Genomic DNA, 18,327 nt, shown 5'->3' with positions numbered 1-18,327 from the left:
CAGTGCAAGGCTGCTCTCCTTGGCAAGCCTGACGATCAGTATGCTTCCCTGACTGCACTCAAGGAATACGTCAGGGATGGGCAAAACCTCGTATATCCAAGCGCTGATGTCATGAAAACTTTAAAAAACTACGAGGAACATTTCACCGCTGTCAACTCATGGTGCACAGGCAAATTTTTCACCATGAAGTCGCCACTTCGTTCTCTGATAGCCTATCTCGAAGGCATAGACAAACCCTCAGTGAACACATGCATGGCTCACAAAGAACGAATAAGCAAAATGCTGACTGCTGCATATGCCAGAGTGAGGCTCCGAATTCATCTCCGACAAATTCCGAGCACTCATCCTAGTGGCCACGGAAGCAAGACTTGTGCAGGGGTCAGCCTTGCGTAAGCAAGCTGGAATCTGCAGTTCTGCGAGCCTTTTCCTTCAAAGTCTGAAGTCTGCATCTATATATATAGTGATCACAACTATTTTATCAATTACGGTCTATTTAACATAAATGTCGACTTTTAAAAAGTGCAATAATGTTCAGTGTTCACGTTCCCATTAAACACAAATCTCTAACTTTGTGTGTTTTCATAAGCACTGAATAAATGATTTCATGTTTGCTTGGGTAACAGCTTTTGTATTCATCTGGCTGTTACCAGACGAAAAGGGGACTTTATATTTTATTACCGTTGCTGATGCTGTTTCTTCAAAGCGTGCAGAACCAAGACGTTGTTGCATTGACCGCGTCGGCTGAATTTTCTTACCGATCAAATTCACTCACTTGCATTGGGACATCAGTGAGGTTTCCCATGCAATCCTGTTTACCGCGCCTCCGTTCACGAAGAAAAATGCCCATTCAGCCTTTTAACGCCCTCCGCATAACAGCGCGGGAGAAAGGGGGTTAGCCCCAGTCGCTGCCGAGCGTGAGATAGGGAGCCGGAAAGCGGAGGAGTCCGTTCTCCGCGAGAACGAGCATGCAGTGGGAGCGAGAATGGCGGCCGCCGTAGCAGACGACGCAGATGTCCTCACCCTAAGCGGGGGCGCGCGCATCGAGGCACCCTACCTCAAGCTAGAGTTACTGTATATGCTACCACAGGTAGCTACCTGTGGTAGCATATACAGTAACTCTAGGCCGGCGCTCCGCGGAGCGCCGCTCGTGGGCGCCGGGGTAACTAACGCGCCGGCGCACTGGCAGCCACAGGCCTGGCCTCAGCCGCCATCACACACTAGTGCAGACGCGCTGTAGCAGACGACGCGGCTCCGGCCACGCTTGTGGCGGCCAGTGCGCCGGCGCGTTAGTTACCCCGGCGCCCACGAGCGGCGCTCCGCGGAGCGGCGGTCTCGCCGGCCGCCCGGAGCCGTCTTCAAATTGGAAGTGGACGACCGTGTACGTACGCCGAAGTATGCGGCGTTATCAAGACGCCGATCGCGAACATTCACATCTAAGTTACAATGGCTGTTCCCGTATGGCAAAGCTGACGTCGGCGATCGGAAACGGCGGAGACCGACGCCTATAGCGTTATTGACCGGAGCCCATTGGACGGGATTGCATTGTTCACTGCGTGCAGAGTGAGTGTGGACTTGCCGCGTTGTTGGTCTGTGGCCGCGGCGGGAATGATGCACAGCTGGGCTCCCGTGTCGACGAGGAGGTAAGTGTCGGTGATGCAGTCGACTACGAAGAATAGCGGGCTTTCGCGAGGGCCGATGTCGCATGCCACCGTTAGCGACTGGCCGGTGCGTTTCCCGTCCACGAACGACGCTGGTTGCAGCGGCCGTATTCTGAAATGTTCGCCTTCCGCGATGGTTTCGCCGCCGCGATCGTCACGTTCAATAAACCAAGCGACTGCTTACCCGTGAAGTCAGCGTGGACTACCAACGCGCGCTCTCGAACGCTTCACATGGCATGAGAGATCGCGGCCCGGCGAGTGTTAGAGCAGCTCGGGTGTTTTGTAATCGAGTGTAGTGGCCGCACTGCGGGTTCTGCGCATTGGCTACGGTTGGTTGCGGTCGCTTTAGGTAACATGAATGGGAAAGAGATCTGTGAAATGTTATATTTTAATGCATAAATTGTGGTACAACTAACACAGTTGCGAAGCACAATTTAGGTGATATTATAAACTGACACGCTTTGTTTCTGCGTGTGTATGTCAGCCATCGGGCATTGCCAGAGGGGCGTCGTGTAAACATGGAGCCCTGTTTTGAATATTGGTAGAGCTGAGCAAGAACGAAAGAACGCGGTGTAGCTAGCGCGTGTGCGAGTTTTAGTGTGGCCGTTTCATTTTGTGAATGGGTGTGTACAACGTTTTCACGCACCTGCAAGCTAATGCGAAGAATGGCAAAGCCTCACCGCAGCCCTCGGAATAAGACGCGCGGGACTTCGACGTAGACTCGTCGGCTGCCCTTCTACTGGCGTCCGAAAATTTGGTAAGTGTGCATTGCAAGCGTGCAGTTGTGAGCAGACGTACGGCACTGTACCAGTGCTCTTTTTCTATTCAATTGCTGGTTTCAGAAGAAATAGCATAAAACTATTTGTAGGAAATAACGTCGTTCAAGAAAATGAGTTCAATTCCTTGGCCATCTTACTCGCAGACGGCTAGTTTGCCAGCTTCTATAGATGAACGAAGGCCACCACAACACCATGCCTGCATACTAAATTGCGAATCGGTAAGAAGAAATCATCGTAAATTTCATGGAGAGGAGCCTCCATGCTTGCTAGTAGGTCGGGGGAATTCGATGCCAATTCTTGGGCCGCAAAAAGGAAAGATTTGAGGAAACAACTGGTGGCCCTGCTCAATGAAGAAGGGCCGCCAGTCGACACAGAGCGAGAGTGGATGTTGTGGTGGTCAAAGTTCGTGTATAAATGTAGGCAAGACGTCGGTAAATTTTAGGCGGGGCAGAGGTGAGTGAAAATTCGGTTTTAATGAATGCGGTTCGCTTTAATACGAGTGCACTTTTTTTGTTGCAGAGCAACCGGCGGCCGGCCGGCTCGGCGGCGTCCGAGTGCGCGTTCTGCAACTACTCGGAGCTGGCAGCTGCGTCGGGGTCGGAGAGCCCTTTTTCTTGTCAAGTGGATCCGATGTGAGGATACTATTTGCAAGTGTACTGTTGTGTTTTGTTTTCTTGAGGGTGACGCCATTGTCTAAAAAGGTCAGGGAGGTGCACTGTGACGGCAAATAGCAGGCAGTACAGAGCAGCCTGAAGTGTGCACGTTATGCAATCAAGGTGACCCGACGTTGTGCCATCTAGATCCTCTTTACTACTCGACCTGTGGAGTGGTAATGCAGGGCAAAGCAACACGACCTTGTGTTTAAATTGAAATTGTGTCGTCTGTAGCGGTACAGTTTCCAAAAGAGGGTGCAGGCGTGAAGTTGTGCAAATCAGTCGCACATTGCATGTGACATTATGTTTACAGGTGTTATAGTCTCCTTCCTTATGTTGGCATGTTACCAGGCCAGTGAAACATCAACAGAGCCCCGCCAAGACCCCGAAAGTGGTCAGGAGCCGCAGCCGGGCCCCAGTAGAGCAACTAGCACGTCTGGTGCCACGGAACCTGCCCGGCCAAGGAGGTCAAGGCGCAGCGAGGGTCAGCCACTATACATGCACTACACTATACAATTTCGAACCCCCAGGTGGTCGAAATTTCCGGAGTCCTCCACTACGGCGTGCCTCATAACCAGAAAGTGGTTTTGGCACGTAAAACCCGCGCGTTTCGGCCGCGCAGGCCGCTACGTTAGTTCAGTTCATCGAGCAGCACCCATACTTTGCGAGAGGCGCCACAAGCCTCTCGCCAAGTATGAGTGCTGCTCAAAAAAGAAAACTGTGGGAGGAGATTGCCGCCGCCCTAAACGCCGTCGGACCGGCAGCAAAGGCAGCCCGGCGCTGGCGCCTCTATTGGGCCCGGCTGTGTTACGACTGTAAGAAGGTCGCGGCGCAGGTCGGCGCCGAGAAGAGGTGAGCCCGCGACTAGCAACATCTTCGGAACGTATAAGCTGACGGTGTTCATGCATTTGCAGGAAGACGGGAGGCGGGAAGTTGGGCGGCCTGGAGGGTCGCGTGCTCGCCATGCTCGGCCGAACCGGCCCAGCTTCCGCCCCTGTGGAGTTTTTTCCCTGGCGATTCCGAGGTGAGTAGCAATGTTCGTTGCTATGTGTACCGATGTCGGGCAGTTACACTGTGGTGAATATTGTGCCGTTGTGTGCTTGTGTGTGTTTTCTTACAATTCAACACACATGCCAGCACATGATATCCGTACTTTGCAAGAACGGAAATGCTGCCCCACTGCTGTTAAGAAACACCTTGTGGTGGATTTCATGGCTCGTTAATCCGAAAAGCATTAGCAACGAGTTGTAAAAGCTCCAAGTCACTAGTATGTCGCATGCTGGATTAAGAATTTTCTGATTTAAAAACTATAAGTGAAATAGACATTGCAACCAGTTGATGGAACTCAATCACATTATGTCCTGTACTTTATTGTTCCAGGAGGACGCAGCCAGTGAGGAGGAGCCGGATGCCGAAGTGCCCCCTGCCCCACCAGCAGCTGCCCGCGTCTCAGTAGGCACGGAGCCGGGGACCAGTGGCACTGCACGTAAGGCACTTCAGCAGCTATTGCAATACGAACACATCACTCCAAGCAGTATCTATTAAGGCCTTTGAAACAGAAATTGTGTATTTATATTATACACATGGCAAAGAAAAAGTGCCTGCCTAAAGGTCGCTGCAAAATGGAACAATAATCTGACTGTTAACACCATTTGTAATGCAGCGTACAAGCTGAAAGTACTATCAGTGTAGTATTTTATGATGGTGTAGTGCCTTTTTGTTTATGCAAATTTACTGTTCATTTTGTGAACGGTGTGTTGCCGGAAGTATTTTTCTGGGCTTCCACCTGATAATGAACCAGTAAAATGTGTATGCACGATGGAGTGAAATTAGTTTTTTTAACCTGTTTACTGATTTTATTTTTACGGACCATCAGCTCGGCTGCAGCCCCGCAGGCCACCCCGCCAACAGGTCCTCGAGGACGCGGTGTGCAGGACGGCCGCAGACTATGCGCGGCAAAGCCAGCAAGCCGAGGCGGCAAATGCGGAGGCCGCAAGCTTCCACCAGCTGTTGCTGCAGCAACATCGGCAGGTGCGTACAACTTGGCCGGGTCATTTTTTGAAGAGGTGATTAGTGCACATGGTAATAATGTACATTACAACCATGTTACACATGAGAGGCATCTGTAGTCATTTGGCTCATTGTCTCATGCACGTTTATACATCTCCTTTGAGGTGTTCTTTAACACATAGCAACTTACAAAACATTTCCATGGTTGCATGTATCGCCGCAGCATGATCATCATTTGTTTAAATTTTCAACTAGTCACCAATACTGTCTTCTGACAGGCAGAGGCAGCTTGGTAGGACTTGCTACGTTCCACACGTTTTTAACATAACGGACCATGTATGTTTGCACGGCCATTTGTCATGTCATATGTAAATGATCTCGCTGCCCTCAAGAGTAACCTTGCTGAAACTGCAACACTTGCAAACAGTGCAAATCGAGCATTTACATTGCATAGCCTGTCGCTAACTAAGTGAATTTGTTTCGTAGCATCACCAGCAGCTGGTGGAAGGACAGAGGGCGACGCGGCAGGTCGTGCAGCAGCTCGTAGCCGAGATGCGTGGTTCGCGAGAGGCCACTAGTCTCATCGCAACCTCGCTGCGCCAACTGCTGGCTGCCCTCGCTCACCTCCACGAGCCGCCTCAGCCATGAGGGACAGTTTTTTTTCCCCATATCATCCTTCAGTGCTGTGCAGGTAGAAGTGTTGCCTATCTTTCCGTTCATATCACCGCTGCAGCATTTGGTGGTGGTGCCCATACGTCCTCGCAAGGTCAAGTTGTGCCGCCAAGTTGTAGCCAGTCTTCTGAACTGATGTGCAGGTCATGCGTGGCCATGGAAGCGAAGACTGATAGTCATGTCACTTGAAACACGAATGCATTGTTCTTTTTTTGTATGTAGCACTAAAGGATGATATGGCTGTTTTCTGTACATTTCTGTCCCTAATGATATATTTTTCTTTGTGGAAGGTAATTTCTGTTATGTGTATTTTCATTTGCAGTGTAAGTTTGCCCAAGTAAGGCATTATATAACTTATATGTAGAATTTTTGCATTTCTGTTCCTAACCGTATTTTTTCCCCAAGTTCATTTCATCTTGTGTGTATATTTATTTGACCAAGTGAGACGGTATAACTTATATGTACAATTTTTGCGATATTTTTGCATTTCTGTTCCTAACCGTATTTTTTCCCCCAAGTTCATTTCATTTCGTGTGTATATTTATTTGACCAAGTGAGACGGTATAACTTATATGTACAATTTTTGCGATATTTTTGCATTTCTGTTCCTAACCGTATTTTTTCCCCAAGTTCATTTCATTTCGTGTGTATATTTATTTGACCAAGTGAGACGGTATAACTTATATGTACAATTTTTGCCATATTTTTGCATTTCTATTCCTAACCGTATTTTTTCCCGAAGTTCATTTCATTTCGTGTGTATATTTATTTGACCAAGTGAGACGGTATACCTTATATGTACAATTTTTGCCATATTTTTGCATTTCTGTTTCTAACCGTATTTTTTCCCCAAGTTCATTTCATTTCGTGTGTATATTTATTTATCCAAGTGAGACGGTATAACTTACATGTACATTTTTGCCATATTTTCATTAGGTGTTGTTCACTTTTGTTTTGCTGTTACTGATATGTTTCAATGTGCACCGTTCTTCCAAGGAAGATACATTATGCAATCACTTTTACGGCAACTACGACATTGTCTCGCACACATACAGGTGCACTTAATAACTACAATGCTGTGATAACTGGAAGTCAATTTTCATGCCATATGTATGTCATGTTTGTAATGTCAAACTATTCGTGCCTACGCAAAGTGGCCGAATTGGTATTTTTGTTAACACCAAGTGGAAACGAAAGAGCGCTTTATTGCGAGAAGCATGTGTGTTTATACACAGGCAGACCAGGCTTGCGCATGCGTATCAAAATATTCTTGATGACGTAGCCACTGGTCACACCAAGCACCTGTTACTTGTGATGGTTATTGTGATATTTCAGGTGTCCTTGCCTATGATAGCAATACAACCTAGTCCCCATTGTAGTTGAGCACAGTTTGCGACATACGTAACGGAGCCATCGATGTGGCCGCTATTTTGACATTCGCTGCCAGGCTGGTCTTGCAGCCGTTATATGAAATACCGTTTTAGTGCCAAGCATTTTCTCACTTGTCGTTCCTTAGAAGCATGTCATGGCTGCTTTATATTGTGATCTTATTACGGCACTAGTCATTGAAAAGAAACTGTTTTGTGCTACAAACATGCCAACTACATAATAGAAAAGACATCTTTCTTGCTGTTAAGTTGCTGGATGAAGAAAAATGGTTGTCTGCTAGTTCAAAAAAATATCATTATCCTCGTGTCATATTTATGCAATTTAACATCTGCAAACGGCCCGTAGGTAGTGTACTGGGTCCCATGTAATGAACATCACACGGCTATTATGGCGCCTTGAAGCCATGCTCTGTGTACTTGTCTGTCATTTGCTTTGATGAAAGATGGCATCGAAGATGGATCACGTGGTTTTATTTACAATGCAGATATAAATAAACGATTTTAAACAATGCAAGTTGCACTTGAAATGAATATTTACAATTTGTGTTCCTTCAATTTCAGGACTATTTACATATGTACACTCTCTCAAGGGAGAATAACGCGCTCGACATGCCAGGCGATCGTTTTCGGCATAACGTGGCCTTATGTCAAGGAACTGTGCGGTGGCTGTGTGGCAAAACAGCGCAGGGCCTACAAGGTGCGTGAGAACAGTACGTGAGAACAGCAGAGGACACGTGAAAACGCTGGTTATGATTGAGCACATTCTATAAAAAAAAACAGCACGCTATCCTCTAATTGCACACATTTCTTCACATTGGTTCCTGCTGTCTATTAGGTGTGTATACAGCAGTAATAAATATCTGCCTGCAATGTAGGGCACGTGTTTATTGCTGCTGTCGGTGCTGCTGTCGACGCAGCTGCCTTCGCACCCTTTGTAGGTATCGCTGGTGCTGCTGCCGTGTCATGCCAAATGAGCTAATAACATTATCCCGGGCAGCACAGCCTCTCAGGTACATCATGCGTGCTGCCCTCACTTGGGGAACTCTCTGTGGGGAGGGGTTGCCACTTTCATCGTCACTGCTGCTGTTGCTGCTGTCATCACTAACATCATCCAACAACACGTCACCTTCGTCAAGACACAAGTTGTGCAACACTGCACATGCTGCAACGATGTTGGCGGCGCGGTCTGGCTCGTAGTGGAGGGCGCGGTACCGCTGAAAGCAGCGAAAGCGACTCTTCAGAAGCCCAATGCACCGCTCCACTACGGACCGCATGGCAGCATGTGCAGTGTTGTACCTGCCTTCGGCAGTGTGTGTGGGAGGGTGGCCTGTGACTGGGGTCAGGAGCCATGGTTCCAGGGGGTAGCCGCTGTCACCTGCAGGATCATAAAACATGTTATGAACTCTGCACAAAGTTTAGTAGGCGAAGCATGGGTCATGTAAAATGCACCTACTACAGAAAGGCTGCAATAAAGAAATTTACAGGCTGAGCACGTGACGCAGCTGTGATCACAGATAACAATAGCTGGGACATACCATCCCTATTTGCAGCAAGGCAGCTCTTTGTGTAGTCTCCATTCACAAATTACTGTCAGTGTAAAAAAGGATGTGACAACGCGTGCACTGTACACTCACATTAAAAATCTACATCTCGCCTATATTTAATAACCTGACTATGACATAGGGGGTTCGGGCTTCAATATTCTCCTACGGCGCGAGCACTCTTTGCTGCATGCTGCCAGAATTGCAACTGTACAAAATTTTCCCGCTGCTCAGCGAGGAGGTGTTCGCCGGCCTTGGCAATATGCCACTCCTGGAACCGACGACAGAACCACGTAGTTCTCCAGACGTGATCGTCGTGGTCTGACCGCGGTCGCAGAGGGTTGACGGCGAGGATCCGCATGCCTGCGTCGCAGATCTGACGAGAGCGCGCACAGCAGCATAAGCCACGCGTTGCTATGACGGGCAAATTAGACAAAGATTAAGATACTTACGAACATTGTGTTGAGGGTGTAGTAGCCTTTGCGGCACATAAATGCCGCCTTCTGCTCGCCCTTCGGTGCGATGATGGCTGGCGTCCATGCATCCGATGACGCCGGGAATGAAGCCGCGTCTAAGGAACCCTTCCTTCACGGCCGCCTTCTCCTCCGACGTCCTCTGGAAATGGACCCACTTGTTGCGGGCCCCGGCGTGGACGATTGCCTCCGCCACGCGTCGCACGCACTTGCTGACCGCAGGCTGGGTCACGCCGATCGTCTCCTCGCTCCCTACCGAGGCTTGAAAGCTGCCCGTTGCGAAGAATCGCAACGCGCACAACACTTGCCGCTCCACCGACAGCGCTGAAGTTCTCACGCCTCCGAGTTCCTCCGCCACTTCGTCGCACAGCCACCGCACTGTTTCTTCAGGCGAAAGTGCCGCCGAAACTGATCGTCTGGCATGTCAAACGCATCCTCGGCTCCCTCCTCCCGCGCCCGGACTGATGAGCCACCGCCGCCGCCGCCAACGCAATCACGAAGGCCGCCATTTTTTTCTATTCCAAACGGAACGGGGCACTCACCGGTTATTCCGCGAATTCGGCGGGTTTATTCGGCATAATTTAGCATAATGCGTGCGTAAACGTCACTTTGACGTGGCAGTTTTTGAGCATTCCTGACGTCGCTTGACAGGCAGGAAAAATGGGCGTGGCCTAAAAAATTCGACCAATGAGCGAGCGCTGTCGGCCATTTTGGAATAGAAACAAAACGGAATAGTTTTACGTTATACCGGCCATGCTGTGCAACATTGCCAAGTGTGGTCTAGACGCACCTATCCAAGCGAAACATTGCGATGCACTAATAAATTGCCTATTACACCTACTGACTTCACCTGCGTACCGTTTAATACAACGCACTGATATCCTTACAGCAAGAGGATGTCATTTAACATTCATATTGGCATTTCGAGAAGTGCACCTACAAAGTCATGTGTGACACTACTGTGAGCCTGAAAGAGGGAATAGTGCAAGTTTATGTGTGAATGGTACAGATCGAACAAGTTAGTCTTTTAAGTGCATGATATAACGTTACATAGGTTCCGCAAAGCGAACGAATATAGAAGTGCACCCGCGGGAGGACGCACCATATTTGAAGTGCTTCTTTGCATTCCTCACACAGCAAACGGTGGCGATGGAAAAAATTGCCAGTTCTCTCGACCGCCTCTGCGACGTGATGGGAGGGTAGGAGACCCGAATGCAGCTGATGCAGGCGCAATTAGGCCTCCTAACGACGCTGGCTACAACAGTCGCTGAGGTCCTGCAGCAGCAGAACCTGCCGTAGCAACATGAATATTTTTTTTCTTATTGCTTTTCATTCCTCCTGCGTGAGCAGCACCTCACCCAGTAGGCGTAGTTATGTATTATGCATTTATTATTTCAATTTTGTTTCATTTTGTTTTGCATTCCATGTTCCTCTTTCGTTGGTTTCGGGTTCATGTATCATACTGAATAGGCCTGTGTTGTAGTATCTGTATGATTGGAAACATATGTTAATGCTTGTTCGTTATTATCAAGCGCTTGGATGAGCCTTTTCGCTGCACAACTGTGTTATGTGTCCCTAGCAGTGTAACACATAACATGTTGCCTTGACCAAAGACAAATGCACTTGTCGATACTAGAAAAAAACGAGTCCACTGGCCGAAATGTTGGCTCCCGCTCTCACGTTGTTCTCGGTTTGTTCATTCACTTCAATTTCCATGTCCCGCTTTCACCTTGTTTTCTCCACATCAGTCTAACAGCATTATAAGATTTCAGTCTCAGAGTGTACCGATTCACAATAAATTGTAAATGCACAGACAATAACTGCACAGACACGCGCACTTTTCGCAGCAAAGACGGCGTACGACATTTCATATCACGTAACGCTGCGTTTCTTTCATGTGCGCATTTTTTGTGGAGGCACAGCATTGGAAAAGTTGCGTGCTGCACGACTATGTCTCTCATACCGTGCGTAACAGTTTGTATGTTTTTCAATTTATACGATACTCCGTCGGTGTGACAGTGTAACGTTCGTATCGCTGATAGACATTATTGTAGAGCGTGCTGCAGAAACACTATAATTTCTCTATGAATGGAATCGGTCCCCCTTATATGCGGATGTGTGCAGCATCTGCACGGGACGCTTTGGAGTACTTCGTTGTGTTTTCTAATTATTCCGTAACGTTTCCATCCATTGGCCCACACTGTTGGACATTATACGTACCGTTTTTAACCCATGTATTTTTATTGCCGCTATGCACCAATGTGAACCACGGTGCCTATACTTGTGCGGCAGTAATCATGTACGCACACATATTTACATGTCGCATTCACTAGCACGTTTGGTGTGATATTGTTTTGAAGTTAGAAGTTTGTTTACAACATAAGTACACAGATGCATGCAAGCAGTGTGAATAGCAGGATAAATGCTGCAAAGACCCGCCGTGGTTGCTCAGTGGCTAAGGTGTTAGGCTGCTGAGCACGAGGTCGCGGGATCGAATCTCGGCCACGGCGGCCGCATTTCGATGGGAGCTAAATGCGAAAACACCCGTGTACTTAGATTTAGGTGCACGTTAAAGAACCCCAGGTGGTCGAAATTTCCGGAGCCTCCCACTACGGCGTGCCTCATAATCAGAAAGTGGTTTTGGCACGTAAAACCCCATAATTTTTTTTTAAAAGCTGCATAACGCCAGCTTGACTGGTCCCACCTCCCCGTGAACAACACAGCGAGGTGGGACCAGTCATTCGTCGTCTCCTTTCTGCGTTTCGCATGACCGGTGGACGTTTCGGGTCGCACTGAGGACGTGTTTGCTTCTTGTTTTGCTGTGGCCGACAAACATCAAAATTTCCTCATGTGTCCTGCTTCAATATCTGTATCCTGTTGGGTGCACGTATCCGAGGAGTGACATGTTCACGATCGCACTCCGTTTACATAGACAAATGAGGTTGCATTGCCAGTGTCATGCAGGTTGACCATTACTGTGTCCCTTTTGAGTTTATTGTGCCACGAGCCTGCATGCTAGCATAGCGCATATTTTGAAACGTTAGCCTTGTGTGAGCCGTATGCATCGACGCTGTACTTACGCTGTATAAGGGACACATTGCCTCGGATAGCCCAAAAACACCATCCACACCCACCTTGGTATTGCGAGCCTTCAGTGTGCGACTTCACGTTAACACGTCTAAAAAAAACACCACATGAACACGTACTACAAGAATTTGTAGCACTAAACGAAAAATACGAGGAATACACAGCGTTTTATACAGATGGCTGCAAATCAGCAGGATACGTTGGCAGTGCCGCGATACAAAACATTTTGGAAAAAATGGTACGCCTACCTCAGTGGGCATCCATTTTGTTACAGAGTGTTACGCAATCTCTCTAGCTGTAAAAATAAATGAGAACATTGAAAACAGCATAATTTGCACAGATTCACTAAGCGTGCTAACTGCACTTCGCCCTAGAAATGCAATTACACCATTAATCGGCGACATCCTACATAACATAAGAACCACAAGACAAGGACACAACATAAAATTTTGCTGGGTGCCCAGTCACGTCGGAATCGGTGGAAACGGAAAAGCAGATGAATGTGCAGCAAAAGCTCGACATAAAAATCATCATAGCAACAATTCCTTACAAAGACTGTATGAAATTAGTGCACCATCAACTGAGAAATAAATGGCAGACTACATGGAATAATGAAGTAAGAAACTACATCTTGTAAAACCTGTCATAAAAGAATGGAAGTCATGCTTACACCGAGAACGCTTCATCGAAGTAATTTATGTAGCCTTCGCATGGGACACACGTACCTTAGACACAACTTCCTCCTGAAAAAACAAGTCTGGCTGTGAAAAATGCGGAAGTGAACTTACTGTAAGCCACATCTTATTAACATGCGTGCAACCCGAAACACTAAGGAAAAAATACTTCACTTTGTTTTATAATCAACATATACCCTTTCACCCAGCATTGATTTTAGGCGAAGATGCACTTATAGATACCACACATGTTATTAGCTTCTTAAGAGAAGCAGGTATCAATGAAAAACTATAAATGAGCCTACCGACAACTTCATTTGGGATACATCTCACCCACCTTCTCATATTTGAGAAGACTGAGGTTTTTAGTTTGTTGGGATCCTCGGAGTCCTTGGCCAGGCAAGGATCGTCGCTGAGGTGACCCAACTTTTTAAAAGAAATTTGACTTTGCTTTTGGTGCATGATAACCTGATTTGATTATGCGCCATTGTCGTCGGCTGGAGGAGTTGCCAGTGTACAGTCAATGACCGACTTTCCGGATTCCCGATAATTTGGACGACTTCGCGGCGCCACCACGTACCCCATAGAGTTAATGTGTTGGAACGTCTGAAATTTCAAACGTAAGAACTCTTCGCCGTCTGACTTTCCGGAGGTATTGCCGTGATCGCAGGGGCGAAACGGCATTAATCAAAGCCACCACCGCTGCCATTTTAATTACCTTGCCGCCTCGAACCGGCGCTCTCGCACGCAGATCCGCTGGCAGCCGTAGCCAGCACGGCGGCAACACTAGGCCTAGCTGCTTCGACGTTCGCTATGAAGCTTCTTGCCGTCAAATGCTGTGTTTTTTATTGAAAGAATTCGCTGCTGTCAGCAATGGCACGGACTCCACCTTTGTGGTCCTCGCGATTGGCTTAGAAGCTTGGAAAGCACGATGCATTGCATAATTCCTGTTTTCGAAAGGCAGCTTTGCCTCCCTACACAAATGTTACTTGGTGAAGCATACGCAAAAGTATTGCAGTGAAGCATACCAAGCGAGAGAAGGGGCTATTGCAATGGGACACAGTATGTATTCCTTAATTATACACGCGTGCACCCGATATTTCCCGTTCCAGTACGAGCACCGATAAGCATAATACGTGTACCGGCAGGCCTACAGAGCGTTTTCGAATTTGCCTGCGGTGGTTCGGGCCCTTAAGGGCAGTAAATGACATGCATTTGTATTTTCCAACTGGCCGATTTTTCTGATGTTTTGAGTCTAACATGTGCGCGAGTCAATGGGTCTCTCGAAACCCAATGGCGCAATGAAACGTGAAGGCCCCTTGCGGGCTGCGTTGCGATCCCGGACCGCACAGGGGTCCGAAAAAGGGAGCAGCAACGGCCCGTCCCAGGCGCTCACTCGTCGCCGGGGCGGAGCGAGAGCGCACACGTTGGCACCCGAAAGATGGTGAACTATGCCCGGGCAGGACGAGGCCAGAGGAAACTCTGGTGGAGGTCCGAAGCGATTCTCACGTGCAAATCGATCGTCCGACCTGGGTATAGGGGCGAAAGACCAATCGAACCATCTAGTAGCTGGTTCCCTCCGAAGTTTCCCTCAGGATAGCTGGCGCTCGATGGGAGAGCAGTCACACCTGGTAAAGCGAATGATTAGAGGCATTGGGGTCGAAACGTCCTCAACCTATTCTCAAACTTTCAATGGGTGTACGGGAGGCCTTCTGGGTTGAGGCCTCCCGCTGCGATGAGAGTGCCAAGTGGGCCACTTTTGGTAAGCAGAACTGGCGCTGTGGATGAGTTCGAAAAATTCGACGTGGACTGTGCAACTGAACAAGATGGTTCAAGTGGTCTGTGGGGCGAACGAGTGGTGGAAGGAGGACAAGAACAAAAAGGATCTACGCACTGAGGAATGAACGGGAGAGGAAGCGTGCTGCCGCCGTTTTGAAGGAGCTTGAGCTCAAATAAAAAAACAATGTGGTGGCTGATGCCGAGATGCAGGTGTCCCTTATGCAAACCAGAATAGACTCGTTAAGGCAGTGAAACACAACACTGAGGCGTCGTGCGCGGGCTGAGAGGATGTCAGGGCAGTTGAGGTTGACTTACGAGCTGTTGAGAGAGAATCTCAATGGTGACAAAGTTCGGGCTTCATACCACTGAGCTTGCTATCAGTTGATAGAAATAGCTCATATTCGAAAATATTTGCTGTTGTATGCATCTCCTTTTTATTCGTATTATTCGTATTTTTATTCGTATTTACAAAACTTAGTCCGACTCGATTTGCAATTTTTTTCGAAGACATTTTCTTTGCTGTGCATTTTACTAACCCCTCCCGCCTATTCTCTTTTTGAATAACATAAACACTACTCCTTAGTATTCAAATTGGACTAAGTAGTTTTTTTTTTATTTTTTCGTATGGTTAGTAGAGAGTGACAGCATCGGGCGATATGGTTTCAGCCCGTCTTGACATAAAAATAGTTCTGCGTCACTCAGGGAATTTTGCAAAGGCACTCAAAGAAAACCTGTAAAACTCAGGGAATTTGGATATGTCAACTTAGTAGACACCCTGAACTCGTGATTAGATTTGATTAAGCGTTTGCACTCCCGCCAACACGTGTGCCTCAAGGAGGGCTGCAAGCAAAACTAAACTTACACCATTTGAACACATGATTGCCAGCGGGAGGCAAGGTTAATTTATTGTGGCCGTGTAGGTCTTGCCAGAACGAATAATGGTTCAACATATGCGTGCCTGCACAGGCTATATTAAAGAAGCAATAACGCTAAAGCCGCATTACAAACAGAACACTTGCCACATTGTACGCGTATAAGGGCAGACCACATTTCGCAGGACACTCTAGCAAACAGCATAGAAAGCACAACAAAAGAAGAAAAAGTGCAACCTGTTAGCATTATCTTGAAATTGACACTGCTGAGTAGTGTATCGATCATCGGCGCAGCTGCGCATGTTTACCAAGCGATGGAAATGTTTGTGTGCCACTGTTCGAAGCATAGCAAATGAAATAGAATGAACAGAAATGGCACAGTCCCACCGCACACCGACGCACCACCGCACATGTCATACAGAATTGAAGCAAGGCGAAAGTGAAATTCTGCGAGCAAATACGCAAAGTAGGCGGTACGCAATATAATGTGGTTTTTCGGAGTGCGCGAGCTCCATTTCCCCCCCTTATTTTCTCTGGCGGCTGCAAGTCATCGTGAGTGACCACCCAGGGAAGTCGATGCGAGACATTGCAAAGGAACTCCAGGTCGCATAGTCGACTGCCAGGCTCGCTGTGCACGACGACATGCGGGACCATTTCTGTGTGATGAGAAGGGAGCAAATCACGTCCGTTAAGACTCGGGAGGATCACCTGTTCTGCTGTGTTCCAAGCGCTTGCTGAGCAAGCTGGAGGGACCCGAGTAACCTGGAATGCTATGGTATTTTTTTTTTCAGATGAAAATAACTTTCAGCACGACCGAAAAGTTCACTGTCGTAATCGCAGGTCGCTTTGTGCAAGCACCGATGAAACACATTCAGTGCTCTACACGTAATTTCCGTCGTCTGTGATAGTGTTCGCCGTCGTCAGCAACGAGGGTAACGTCATGCCGGCACGCTGTTTTGCACCAGGCCTCCGCGTTAACGCTGCCGCGTACGCAGAGGTGTTTGTTAAAGTGGTAACGCCCTGGACAGAGACTGTTTCTAGAGGAAAACCTTATGCCGTTCAGCAATATTCACCTCTCGCTCACACCGCCTGCGTTACACAGGAGTGGTTGGCTGATAACTTCCACGACCCTGCCACTCCCAACTTGTGGCCTCTTACTTCTCCTCTCCACATATAAATCCACTCGACCAGTACGTCTGGGGCATCATTGGGTGAGACGCCAAGAAACGGCCACATAATACGAAACACTCGGTGAAGGCCGCCATCGCTGGCTCAATGGGCAACATCTGTAAGGATCCCTTGACCCCTGCATGCTGCCTTTTCCGAAGTTGCATTGAATCTGTTGTTGCTGACGATGGCCGATTCATTGAGCAATTGTGGGAACAAACCGTTACAGAAGTATTGCCCACAGTTTGGTTACAAAACTTTTAGGTTTTGCTTCAGATGTTCTTCTGTGCATGAAGGCAAAATTGCGCTCTGAATACCTCGCGAAACCGGCACATATACGTGCTGTGGTAAATGTTGCATACTTGAAGACATGCATGCGCAGAAGGGTGGGACAAATGGGAAAAATGTAGATTTTCAGAGTAATCACAAATGTTCGGTACTGCTTATAAATTTAGCAAATTTAAAAGAGTACATCACGTCTGTGTAGCACATGTGAATCTGCAAAGCGCTCAACAACACAACAGAATATTTGCACATCGTTTGTACTTTGTATTGTCTGACCTTCCAGACCTAAAATCGATAACAAAGTGCTGCGGACGTTTTTTATGCACGTCTTCATCGTGTGCACGTGATTATCGTCACATCAGGTTCTTAGTGTTCATCGCATGTGGGGACTCATCTTGAGATTGCTTTTTGCCGGTACTGTGAACGGTCCGCCAACGCATTCTAGGTCCTGTTAACTGCTCTGCCACACGTGGTGTAGAATGCTGTTTAGGAATGGAACCTGCCAAGAAGCCGAGAGACTGCAGCTGTTGTGTGATTGTGCGCTCCAGTGTGGCGCTTGAGAAATTCTTGGTCGGCAAGGGGCTGGCACATACAATATCAGCAAAGGAGGCCGGATCCTTGGTGTCAACACATTAAAGGCTGCAGTCCCGATGCCTTGGAGTGCGTGGTGTACTCTGTCTCATTCCATCATCGAAGCGTTGACACGTCGACAAAATGCGAGGACATCATGTACATACGAAGTATTGGACTTGCCCAGTTGCTCCTTGGGAGTGTCAAGTGTCTTCTTGGGGAGGGCGCAACGAATCGCCGGAGTACGGAAACCTTCTTGCAGTCGCTGTTTGAAAGTACTCCAGTCGGTGAAGTCGATCTCGTGGTTGAATAAGGAAACCTTCGCTACGCCCTTGAGTTAAATTGTATACGTGGCGTAGCTTCATCGCCGTGTCCAATGGTTGCCAGAATCTGCCCGGGCGTAGTTGTCACCTCAATCCTCCACATCTTCACCATGAAGGCCAGCGAGCAGATGCGGATCGTGCAGCGGCCCGTTGACGATCCGAGGAGAGGATGCGGCAGACGTAGCCGAGGTAGTAGATGTGGGTGTGCCTGATGGCTCGTCCTGCTGCTTGCTGGCGGAAAGCGGGCACAAACGGCGACCTGAGCGAAGCTCCAGGAGGTAGAGCAGGCGAGAAGAGGTTCGGGAACCGAGGAGCAACCTCCACCACGTGTGACGTAGCAGTCAACACGACCTTTGTTACGACCTGAACACGTCACAGTACATTGACTTTTTCGCC

At 48.1% G+C, this 18,327-nt stretch overlaps 1 protein-coding gene and 1 long non-coding RNA gene across 2 annotated transcripts in view; both read left to right on the top strand.

The window, feature by feature from the left end:
- Positions 1-1,572: 1,572 nt before the first annotated feature.
- Positions 1,573-18,327, top strand: part of LOC139052373 (uncharacterized) — a 224,955-nt gene continuing 208,200 nt past the window's right edge. Inside the window, exon 1 of the mRNA XM_070529473.1 lies at positions 1,573-1,640. The gene's annotated coding sequence lies outside the window, so the exon portion shown is untranslated. The remainder of the gene's footprint in view (positions 1,641-18,327) is intronic.
- Positions 3,916-5,094, top strand: LOC139052374 (uncharacterized). The gene is made up of 3 exons (XR_011509877.1): positions 3,916-4,114; positions 4,471-4,576; positions 4,967-5,094. It is a non-coding gene; the product is annotated as an uncharacterized lncRNA (long non-coding RNA).

The sequence above is a fragment of the Dermacentor albipictus genome, unplaced genomic scaffold (assembly GCF_038994185.2).
Source record: "Dermacentor albipictus isolate Rhodes 1998 colony unplaced genomic scaffold, USDA_Dalb.pri_finalv2 scaffold_22, whole genome shotgun sequence".
NCBI classification, from domain to species: Eukaryota; Metazoa; Arthropoda; class Arachnida; order Ixodida; family Ixodidae; genus Dermacentor; species Dermacentor albipictus.
This window is presented reverse-complemented; position numbering and strand designations above follow the sequence as displayed.